Source organism: Zea mays, chromosome 1 (genome assembly GCF_902167145.1).
Source record: "Zea mays cultivar B73 chromosome 1, Zm-B73-REFERENCE-NAM-5.0, whole genome shotgun sequence".
NCBI classification, from domain to species: domain Eukaryota; kingdom Viridiplantae; phylum Streptophyta; class Magnoliopsida; order Poales; family Poaceae; genus Zea; species Zea mays.
This window is the reverse complement of record NC_050096.1, coordinates 17,947,381-17,958,234: the sequence shown is the minus strand read 5'-3', so window position 1 is coordinate 17,958,234 and position 10,854 is coordinate 17,947,381.

Below are 10,854 nucleotides of genomic sequence, written 5' to 3'. Positions count from 1 at the left end.
TTTCATTTTCTAAGTTATGCTCGGCAATTTTAGCATCTAGTTTTGCTATATGATCATTTTGTTGTTTAATTAAAGTCATGTGATCATGAATAGCATTAACATCAATATCTCTACATCTAGTGCAAATACAAGTGTGCTCAACGGTAGATGTAGAGGGTTTGCAAGATTTTAATTCTACAACCTTAGCATGCAATATATCATTCTTAGTTCTAAGGTCGGAAATAGTAGCATTGCAAACATCAAAATCTTTAGCCTTAGCAATTAATTTTTCATTTTCATTCTTAAGGCTAACAAGAGATAAGTTCAATTCTTCAATCTTAGCAAGCAAATCATCATTATCATTTCTAAGATTGGGAATTGAAACATTACAAGCAATAGAATCAACCTTAGCTAATAAATTAGAATTCTCATTTCTAAGGTTATCTATAGTCTCATGGCAAGTGCTTAGCTCACTAGACAATTTTTCACATTTTTCTACTTCTAGAGCATAAGCATTTTTAACCTTAACATGCTTCTTATTTTCTTTAATAAGGAAGTCCTCTTGGGTGTCCAAGAGATCATCCTTTTCATGAATGGCACTAATCAATTCATTAAGTTTCTCCTTTTGTTGCATGTTGAGGTTGGCAAGAGTGCGCAAGTTATCTTCCTCATCACTAATATTTTCATCACTAGAGGATTCATATCTAGTGGAGGATTTAGATTTAACCTTCTTCTTTTTGTCGTCTTTTTCCATGAGGCACTTGTGGCCGATGTTGGGGAAGAGAAGTCCCTTGGTGACGGCGATGTTGGCGGCGTCCTCGTCGTCGGATGAGTCGCTTGAGCTTTCGTCGGAGTCCCACTCCCGACAAACATGCGCATCGCCGCCCTTCTTCTTGTAGTACCTCTTCTTCTCCTTTCTTCTTCCCTTCTTGTCATCACCCCTGTCACTGTCACTAGAAATTGGACATTTAGCTATAAAGTGACTGGGCTTACCACACTTGTAGCAAACCTTCTTGGAGCGGGGCTTGTAATCCTTCCCCCTCCTTTGCTTGAGGATTTGCCGAAAGCTTTTGATGACAAGCGCCATCTCCTCGTTGTCGAGCTTTGAGGCGTCGATTGGTTGTCTACTCGATGTAGACTCCTCCTTCTTCTCCTCTGCCGCCTTAAATGCGACCGGTTGTGCCGCGGATGTGGAGGGATCATCTAGCTCGTTGATTTTCTTCGAGCCCTTGATCATATACTCAAAGCTCACAAAATTCCCGATTACTTCCTCGGGAGTCATTAGTGTATATCTTGGGTTGCCACGAATTAATTGAACTTGAGTAGGGTTAAGGAAAATAAGAGATCTTAGAATAACCTTAACCATCTCGTGGTCATCCCACTTTTTGCTCCCGAGGTTGCGCACTTGGTTCACCAAGGTTTTGAGCCGGTTGTACATGTCTTGTGGCTCCTCCCCTTGGCGAAGACGGAAGCGACCGAGCTCCCCCTCGATCGTTTCCCGCTTGGTGATCTTGGTGAGTTCATCACCCTCGTGCGCGGTCTTGAGTAAGTCCCAAATCTCCTTTGCACTCTTCAACCCTTGCACCTTGTTATATTCCTCTCTACTTAGAGAGGCAAGGAGTATGGTTGTGGCTTGGGAGTTGAAGTGCTCGATTTGGGCCACCTCATCCTCATCATAGTCTTTATCCCCTACGGATGGTACCTGTGCACCAAACTCAACAACATCCCATATACTTTTGCGGAGTGAGGTTAGATGAAATCGCATTAAATCACTCCACCTAGCGTAATCTTCACCATCAAATGTTGGTAGTTTGCCTAATGGGACGGAAAGTAAAGGTGTATGTTTAGAAATGCGAGGGTAGCGTAGGGGAATCTTACTATACTTCTTGCTCTCTTGGCGCTTAGAAGTGACGGATGCCGCGTCGGAGCCGGAGGTGGATATTGATGAAGAGTCGGTCTCGTAGTAGACCACTTTCCTCATCCTCTTTTTCTTGTCCCCACTCCGATGCGGCTTGTGAGAAGAGGATTTTTCCTTCTTCTCTTTGTGTGAAGAAGATTTCTTCTCCTTCCCTTTGGAGGAGTCTTTCTTCTCCTTTCTCTTGTTGCGGGACTCTTCCGATGAAGTCTTCCCGTGACTTGTAGTGGGCTTTTCGCCGGTCTCCATCTCCTTCTTGGCGTGATCTCCCGACATCACTTCGAGCGGTTAGGCTCTAATGAAGTACCGGGCTCCGATACCAATTGATAGTCGCCTAGAGGGGAGTGAATAGGGCGAAACTGAAATTTATAAATATAAACACAACTACAAGCCGGGTTAGCGTTAGTAATATAATTGAGTCCGGGAGAGAGGGTGCAAAACAAATCGCAAGCAAAAAAGAGGTGTGACACGCGGATTAGTTTTACCGAGGTTCGGTTCTTGTAAACCTACTCCCCGTTGAGGTGGTCACAAAGACCGGGTCTCTTTCAACCCTTTCCCTCTCTCAAACGGTCCTTCCGACCGAGTGAGCTTCTCTTCTCAAATCAAAACTGGGAACAAAACTTCCCCGCAAGGGCCACCACACAATTGGTGCCTCTTGCCTTGATTACAATGGAGTTTTGATCACAAGAACAAGTGAGAAAGAAAAGAAGCAATCCAAGCGCAAGAGCTCAAAAGAACACGACAAATCTCTCTCGCTAATCTCTAAAGCCTTGTGAGGAATTGGAGAGGATTTGATCTCTTTGGTGTGTCTAGAATTGAATGCCTAGCTCTTGTAAGTGGTTGAGAAGTGGAAAACTTGGATGCAATAAATGGTGGGGTGGTTGGGGTATTTATAGCCCCAACCACCAAACTAGCCGTTTGGTGGGGCTGACTGTCGTATGGTGCACCGGACAGTCCGGTGTACACCGGACATGTCCGGTGCGCCAGCCACGTCACCAAAGCCGTTGGGATTCGACTGTTGGAGCTCTGTCTTCTGGGCCCGCCTGGATGTCCGGTGGCGCACCGGACATGTACTGTAGAGTGTCCGGTGCGCCAGTACGCGCGTGCCTGACTTCTGCGCGCTCTGGCGCGCATTAATTGCTGTTGCAGGTGACCGTTGGCGCGAAGTAGTCGTTGCTCCGGAGTTACACCGGACAGTCCGGTGTACACCGGACATGTCCGGTGAATTATAGCGGAGCAGCCGCTGCGTTTTCCCGAAGCTGGCGAGTTCCTGAGGCCGCTCTTCCTTGGAGCACCGGACACTGTCCGGTGTACACCGGACAGTCCGGTGAATTATAGCGAAGCGCCTCTGGATTTTCCCGAAGGTGACGAGTTTAAGTTGGAGTCCTCTGGTGCACCGGACACTGTCCGGTGGTGCACCGGACACTGTCCGGTGTACACCGGACAGTCCGGTGCGCCAGACCAGAGGAGCCTTCGGTTGTCCCTTTGCTCTTTTGTTGAACCCAACATTGGTCTTTTTAATTGGCTTGTTGTGAACCTTTGGCACTTGTATGACTTATACACTTAGAGCAAACTAGTTAGTCCAATTATTTGTGTTGGGCAATTCAACCACCAAAATTATTTAGAAACTAGGTGTAAGCCTAATTCCCTTTCAGTAACATATAGTTCTTCCTAGTACAACGGTGTACCTACGTGTGGCTATAGGGTTGATGAATGTATAAAAATGGTCTTGAGTATGCATGTTTCCTAAATTGTAGTGATATTGTACCTGCTAGGCTGTAATGTCGCACATCAAATTTATTGTGATATACCGAAACTATTAGTAGTAGACTTTAAATGTGGCATTGTACCTCAAGAGCAGCCACTGAGTGGGGGCCTTCTATAATCTTTTGATTTGCAGGTACCTTCATATATACTTATCCCTTGTACGAGTCCCTTTGTCTTTGTCCCCTTAGGAGGTCAGAGACTAGGGACTCAAGGCCTAGACCCTTAAATTACCTGAGGTTGGGGAAATAAAGACCTAAGGGATGATAGAGGGTCCTAGGCAACCAAAAGAACACATAAGTTTCTATCGAGAATGCTCTCGGTCATAAGTGTTCGGGTCTTAGATCAGTCTTATTGTTAAAAGTGCTATGGAGCCCTAGGGTATCACACCCGAAATTAAGGACAAATTTGGGTGCATCTCATATGTGCACCAAATCAAGATTCACACATACATACAATGACTTAGCGTATAGAGACGAATGTCATAAACTTTATTACATAACGAGAATGTCTTTAAAAACTAATAGTAAATAAATCGAGCTAAGATAACTATCTCCACGACGCCCTAGTTGACTGGAAGACGACGCCTAGATCTCATCAAACTCGTTGTAATAGTTCTCCCATGGTGGTACCTGCTCTTCACCTGGTGTGATTGTAGCAAGGGTGAGCTCTCATACGATCATCGCTCAACAAATGTGGGCAATAATGTGCATAACTCACTTACGGTGGGGCTCAAGTGTAAGGTTTACCAAGGAAAATTGTTAAGACTAAGCATTGCTTTTAAAGAAGTCGGTTAATTTTATTAGCAATTGCTAAGTATAAGTAGATATCGGCGCAATTAAATAATTGATCACAGTGAATAATAAATTCCATAATGCAATACATGACAAATTAATTTTAATTCCATAAATTACTCATGTGAGAGTCCAAGCCGCTCATAACCGTGAGCACAACTGATATACCAGTTTTACACTCTGCAGAGGTTGCACATCTTGACCCACAAGTTGTGGTCCCTTATTTGCCTTAGGTTGCGCAAACCCTTAAACACTGCCAAGGTGAGTAGGCAAGGGCTCACTACGAGACATTTACAAAGTTCCACTAGTTTGGAAAAAATCGCTACGGTTTCAGGCAAAAGGGAGTATAGGCATTTTTCCACTGTCTGTTAGCCCATCGCAGTAATTACAGCCAGCATTATGCTCTGCAGCGATTCACTCTCTGCTTGCCCCTTTCGGGTAAGGTAATCCCTCCCTAGGCTTGAAAACGATCGGGAACGGTCGGGAAAATGCTCAAACCATTACCGTTACTATATTTTTTGTCGGAATCGGGAACGGGAATGTTGGACGGAAAAACGAAACCGGTATTACGAGATATCGGGAACGAAACATTTTCAATCGGGAACGAGTCGATTACGATCGGGAATCGGTAACACGAAAAAGAAACATTTGCAGGCTTGCAGCCATGCATAATCCATATGCAAACAAGAGCATCACACATAAAATTATAGTATTGTAAGATGTAAGATCGGTCTCCCAGTAGAAAGATCAAAATGTAGTAATGTACTATATTAGTTCCACAACATGTCACGAATCAACCAAATTACAGACCAAGTGCCCAACAGGCCAACATGTCACGCTATTACTTATAGGCTAACAGTATCAACTATCCAGTTTAGTCATGTGTCGAACAGTAGAGAGTAGTACGCCCAAGTGCCCAACAACATAGAGTAGTATGCTGGTAGTCTAGTATTAGTACCACTACAACACTAGTGCACTATCAATGTTAGTAAACTAGCAGTCCACAGGCAAAAGGCCAAAAGTATTTGGCAAGTCCAAAATTATGCACTATCCAGCAACCAAAATTCACAAGTGCCAAGTCCAAAAGTATCCACTATCCAGCAGCCAGCACCAGAACCCAACTCTACATGTCAAAGTAGCTCTGATCATCTGCATTTAGCCCATCTATATCTCCATCACTGTCTATGACATCATCGTCCTGTAATGTATAGAAGACAACATATATTCATATATAGCAGCAACATAAAATTGCATATGACAGGAATTGAATAAAGAAACAAAATACGACATATGTGAGAGGAAGCATTAACAATACCTCAACCTTCAAGTTTGAAACAATAGCCTCAATAACTTCAAGATCACCAACAATTGAACCAACCTTCTTATCTGAAATTCAAAGGTCAAACCATTACACATATATGATATATTAACAAACATTATAGTAATAAAATATTGAATAACGAAAAGAGATTCTTTATAACCTCTTCTTCCCGCAGCAATCCAATCTTTCATGCATATCAAAGCTTCAACCATTTCAGGGTCAAGGCGGCTACGGAAAGGATCAACAACACGTCCACCAGCACTAAAAGCAGATTCAGAAGCTACAGTTGACACTTGAACAGCCAACAAATCACGAGCTATTGTTGAAAGAACAGGATACTCTTTTGTGTGGTTCTTCCACCATGCCAAGATATCAAACTGACCACTTAGCCTTAGAGGAGCATCTGCCATGTACTTCTCCAACTCATTCATATCATTAGCATCATGCCCACTAGACTGGTATAAGTATTTGTCTAGTTCATTATTAACATCATCTGATCCACTTTCCACTAACTGGTCAGCTATATCTACATCCTTAGCATCATTTGACCCACTTGTAGGCCTTAGAGTTGAAGGTGCAGCAGCAGCAGCATAGGACTGGTATAGTTTCTTGATGATATCAAGAAGTTCATCAACATAAACTTGAGAGGAGATGCCATGAAATTTTCTCATGTAGAACTCTATAAGTCTTCTCTTGTATCTAGGATCTAGAAAACATGCAACAGCTAGTGCAGTGGATGATTTCTTCCAATACTTTTCAAACTTCCTACTCATAGACCTAGCCATTTCACTAATAGTGGTATCTTGACAAACAGACCATTCACCTAGTAAATTCTTTATCTCACAAAATCCTCTGTAGAACAGATTTGTAGTGGGATATAATGTACCGGACAACAATTCAGTGAGATCAAAGAATTTCTTTAAGCATTGGAACAGTTTTAATGCCATAGCCCATTCACCAGGAGAAGGAGTGATTTTTCATACCTACGACGATCTGACGATTTCAGCCTCATGAATGCATTCTTGTAGTACAAGGCATCTCGAAGCATCAAATATGTGGAATTCCATCTGGTTGACACATCTAGTGATAGACCCTTGTTTGTATCGAGCCCACACTCAGTTGCTCGCTTCATGAGCTCCTCCCATTGCAATGGTGATCCTTTGACAGCAAGAACTAGTAGTCTAATATTCTCAATTGTTGGTGTGATTACACTCAGCCCATCCCTAGCAACAAGATTTAGTATGTGACAAGCACACCTCACATGGAAGAACAATCCATCACATATTAAAGAACTACCATTGGCCCTGAGATCAGAGATGATGTCCTTGACTGCAACTTCATTTGACGAGGCATTGTCCAAAGTTAGAGCAAAAAATCTCTTGTCAATATACCACTTCACCATAAGTTCAGTAAATGTCTCAGACAACTTTGTGCCAGTATGGTGACCCTTAACATGCACGAAGTTCACAATCCTTTTCTGCATAGACCAAGTATCATCAATCCAATGTATAGTGACACACATGTATGACTTGTTCTGTTTTGAAGTCCACATGTCCATGGTGGCACTAAACCTACAAGGGACTGATTCGAAGTAGTCATACAGTCTTTCCTTTTCAGCTAAGAACATGTTCAGAATTTCCTTCCTAATGGTGACCCTAGATTTGATTGGAAAGCTAGGACGCAGGGATTTGATGAAGTCAACAAAAAACTCATGCTCAGATATATTAAATGGGTACTCATGCATGACTATTGCTAAGTAAAACTTTCTCAAACTAGCCTCTTCATCATACTTGTATGGTACCACAACAGCGATGTCTTTCCCCCCATTTTTTCAACTGCAAGTTGCTGCTGGCCTTTCACTATACTATGTGCCACCCTCAAATGTGTCCAAAATCCAGTTGTTCCATAATTGCTCTCACATCGGCCCTTGTGCTTGCATCTCGTCCAGTTGCAATGAGCCCACAACTGAACATATGTCTTCCCATTATCCTCAATGACCAACTTCTTCTTGGTAAAGTACTGCCATACATCAGATGTGCATTTCTTCTGCCTTTTTCCAGTAGGGACATCATCCTCAATATTGATGGCTTGTTCACTATTGCTGCCTCCATCCGCTGCAGCAGCAGCACTACCTCTGCCACCTCCACTTGGCAAAGTATCCCTACCTACATCAGCTGCACCACAACCACTACCACAGCCATCATTTGTTGCTGCTGCACCAGAACCTCTACCACTGCCATCATTTTGATGTAGACACAAACCACTAAGGTTTTGGCACATATTTTCTGACCTTGATCGCTTAGATCCTGACAACAATTCAATAGATGTTTCTACCATTATATACATGTACATACAGCTATCATTATATACTGAACACACACAACTACCAATGTAGCAGAGCAGTGCTTTACCTGATGTTGGATTTGGTGTGGGAAGTGTGGTGCTATGCACCACCACCGGCAATGGTGGATCCAGGATGAAGCTCTTGGCCTTGGATGCCGATGACGATGAGCCAACAGCAGAGCCATCGGCATCAGCACCCCCAGTCGGTGGCATGTTCTAGTCCCTGTTTCCAGACACGGAGAGATCAGAGCAGGAGGAGTGGAGACTGTGGAGTGCGGCTGCCGGCCGATACCTGTCTCTCCGGCGAGCGATGGAGTAGGGCTCCGCTCGACCGCTGCAGACGTTGGCGACGAGGCGTGGTGACGCAATGTTTCCGGCTGGCGGCTGCCCGCTGGTGCGTCCGTGTGAGTGGAGACGTGGAGCTGGAGGCTAGAGCAGGCTCCACCGCTGGCCCGCTACTGCTGTCCGGCTGTTCAGCCACCGCCCAGCGGCCAGAGCCCACCAGCCCGTCCCGCACGCAAAGGAGGAGAGAGGACCAGAGTCCAGAGGAGAGAGGAGCCAAGCCAAGGGTCAAGGGCGGCGACAGCACATCCACACGGACACGGCACATGCACATCAGCACATGTGATGTGGCGGCCAGCTAGGGTTACATTTGGGGCTTTGGTTGGGCCAAGCACACTGCACACATTTGGGCCAAGCACGTATTTGGGCCAATCGTTAACGGGAATACAAACGGGATTATTCCAGATAAAATACGAGAACCGTAAATGCGGTCGGGAAACATCTCTTCCTGATTTCGTTCCTGTTACCGTCCATATTTCCCGTATTTTTCTCGTTTCCTGTTTTTCCCCGAAAATACGATATACGATCGGTTAACGTGGTATACGGCGTCGGTCGGTACGGGATTTTTCTGTCCCGTTTTCGCCCCTATCCCTCCCTAGTTTTTCCTAATTAATTAGCCAAGAGTGTCTCATGCCACCCTTGTGGTAGCACTGTTGTCTCGAGTGATCGCACCATGTTCCATTTAACAAAAATAACCTTATCATGTATAACAATTAAGCCAACAATAATAATGAGACATGATCATGATTCAGATATAATATAAATCTCAAAACCAAGTAAAGCAATAGCAAGACTATTTAATAATTTATTTGTATGCAAGGTGTAGGATAAACAAAACTAGGTAACATATTAGGTCACATCAAGTTACCTAAGCATGTCATGGTGACTATCAAAATAAAAACATTGTTAGGTCAAAGAATGTGATCAAGGACACAACTTGCATTATGCGAGCTCTTGCCCAAAATCTTCAACCTGTGGTGCTTCGAGTTCATCGGTCACTTGTCTGTCTACTCACAGCAATACAAACAAACAATATAGAAGAAAAAATTAACATCGCACCAATCATGAGAACAAACTGCATAATATTATTTTATAAGTCGAGACAAAATCGTAGGTTCGAAAACCACTAAAATCAGAGTTAAAACAATTAGTTGCAAAATTATTAAGTTTCTGGAATTATTTTCACACAGATAATCTATTTCTGAATTAATTTTATTAATATCTTGAAATCCAAGGACGGCGAGCATTATACTTCTAAAGTTTAGGGTCTAAACCGAGAATTCCAAGACCTTGAATTAATATTCTTTTAACAGACACGGACGACGGGTTAATTTTAATAAAAACTAGGGACTCTTTAGTCAAAATACCCCACGGCTGCAGAAGTGATCGTGTTGTATACTTGTATCCGCCAGACTAATCTGGACAACTTAGATTAGAAGTACACCAATCCGAATCGGTACAGCCATCGGATCGAAGATCAACAGTGATAATTTAAAATACTAGAGATCTGCTCCCGACCGTTGATACGTGGATCAACGACAGCGGTATAAAGGGAACGAAGGGGTATAATCGTTTTAATCTTAGCCGCCCATCAGAGATTCGACGTCTAACGCGTCTCTTCCACCCGGCCAGACCCAAGCGGCGGCGATTTGCTTCACCGCGGCAGCGGACATCACCGGAGACAGAGATCTGATGCCCCAGTGCTCCAATCCCTAGGAGGATCGATGCTACACGATGCCGAGACCCTAGAAACCCAACTAGGACCATAATAACTGGAATTAGAACGCCAAAGCGATCCTGCCCACACGATCAGCAGCCTGATGCTACGATTCCGGCGGCTAAGGCGACCATCAATCCACGATTCTCGGAGCTATGCATAAAGGGAAAATGGGCGAGCGGTAGGATGGTTCATTGGTTCCTCACGGGTGATGAAGTCGTGGCAAGACCGAATCACATAGTGGGCGGGTTCACGGCGGAGATTTGCTCCGGTGAGCAATCTGTCGCAAGCAGGCGACTCCGGCCACGGGTGGTCACCGAACTGGCTCCTACGGCTCCCTGGCGGTGTCCTTCGGCACTTCAACGAGAGGCTAATTCGACGGCGAACCGAGGAGGACAACGCTCCACAAGCATTTCGTGGAACTGGTCCTTACAAATCTAATACTCCGTTTCTTTTTAGTTGTCGCTGGATAATTCAATTTTGCACTATCTAGCGACAACTAAAATGAAACGGAGGGAGTAACATTTACTGTGTCAAAATACTCACTGAATTAACAGAGCAGTTGTTGGTTAAAGGCGTGTCCTGACGCCCACGTTCATACTAATTTATATGACGTTAGAACAGCCATATATATATTGACTTAAATGTCATCACATTTTACTGTCTAAGTCCTCACTTC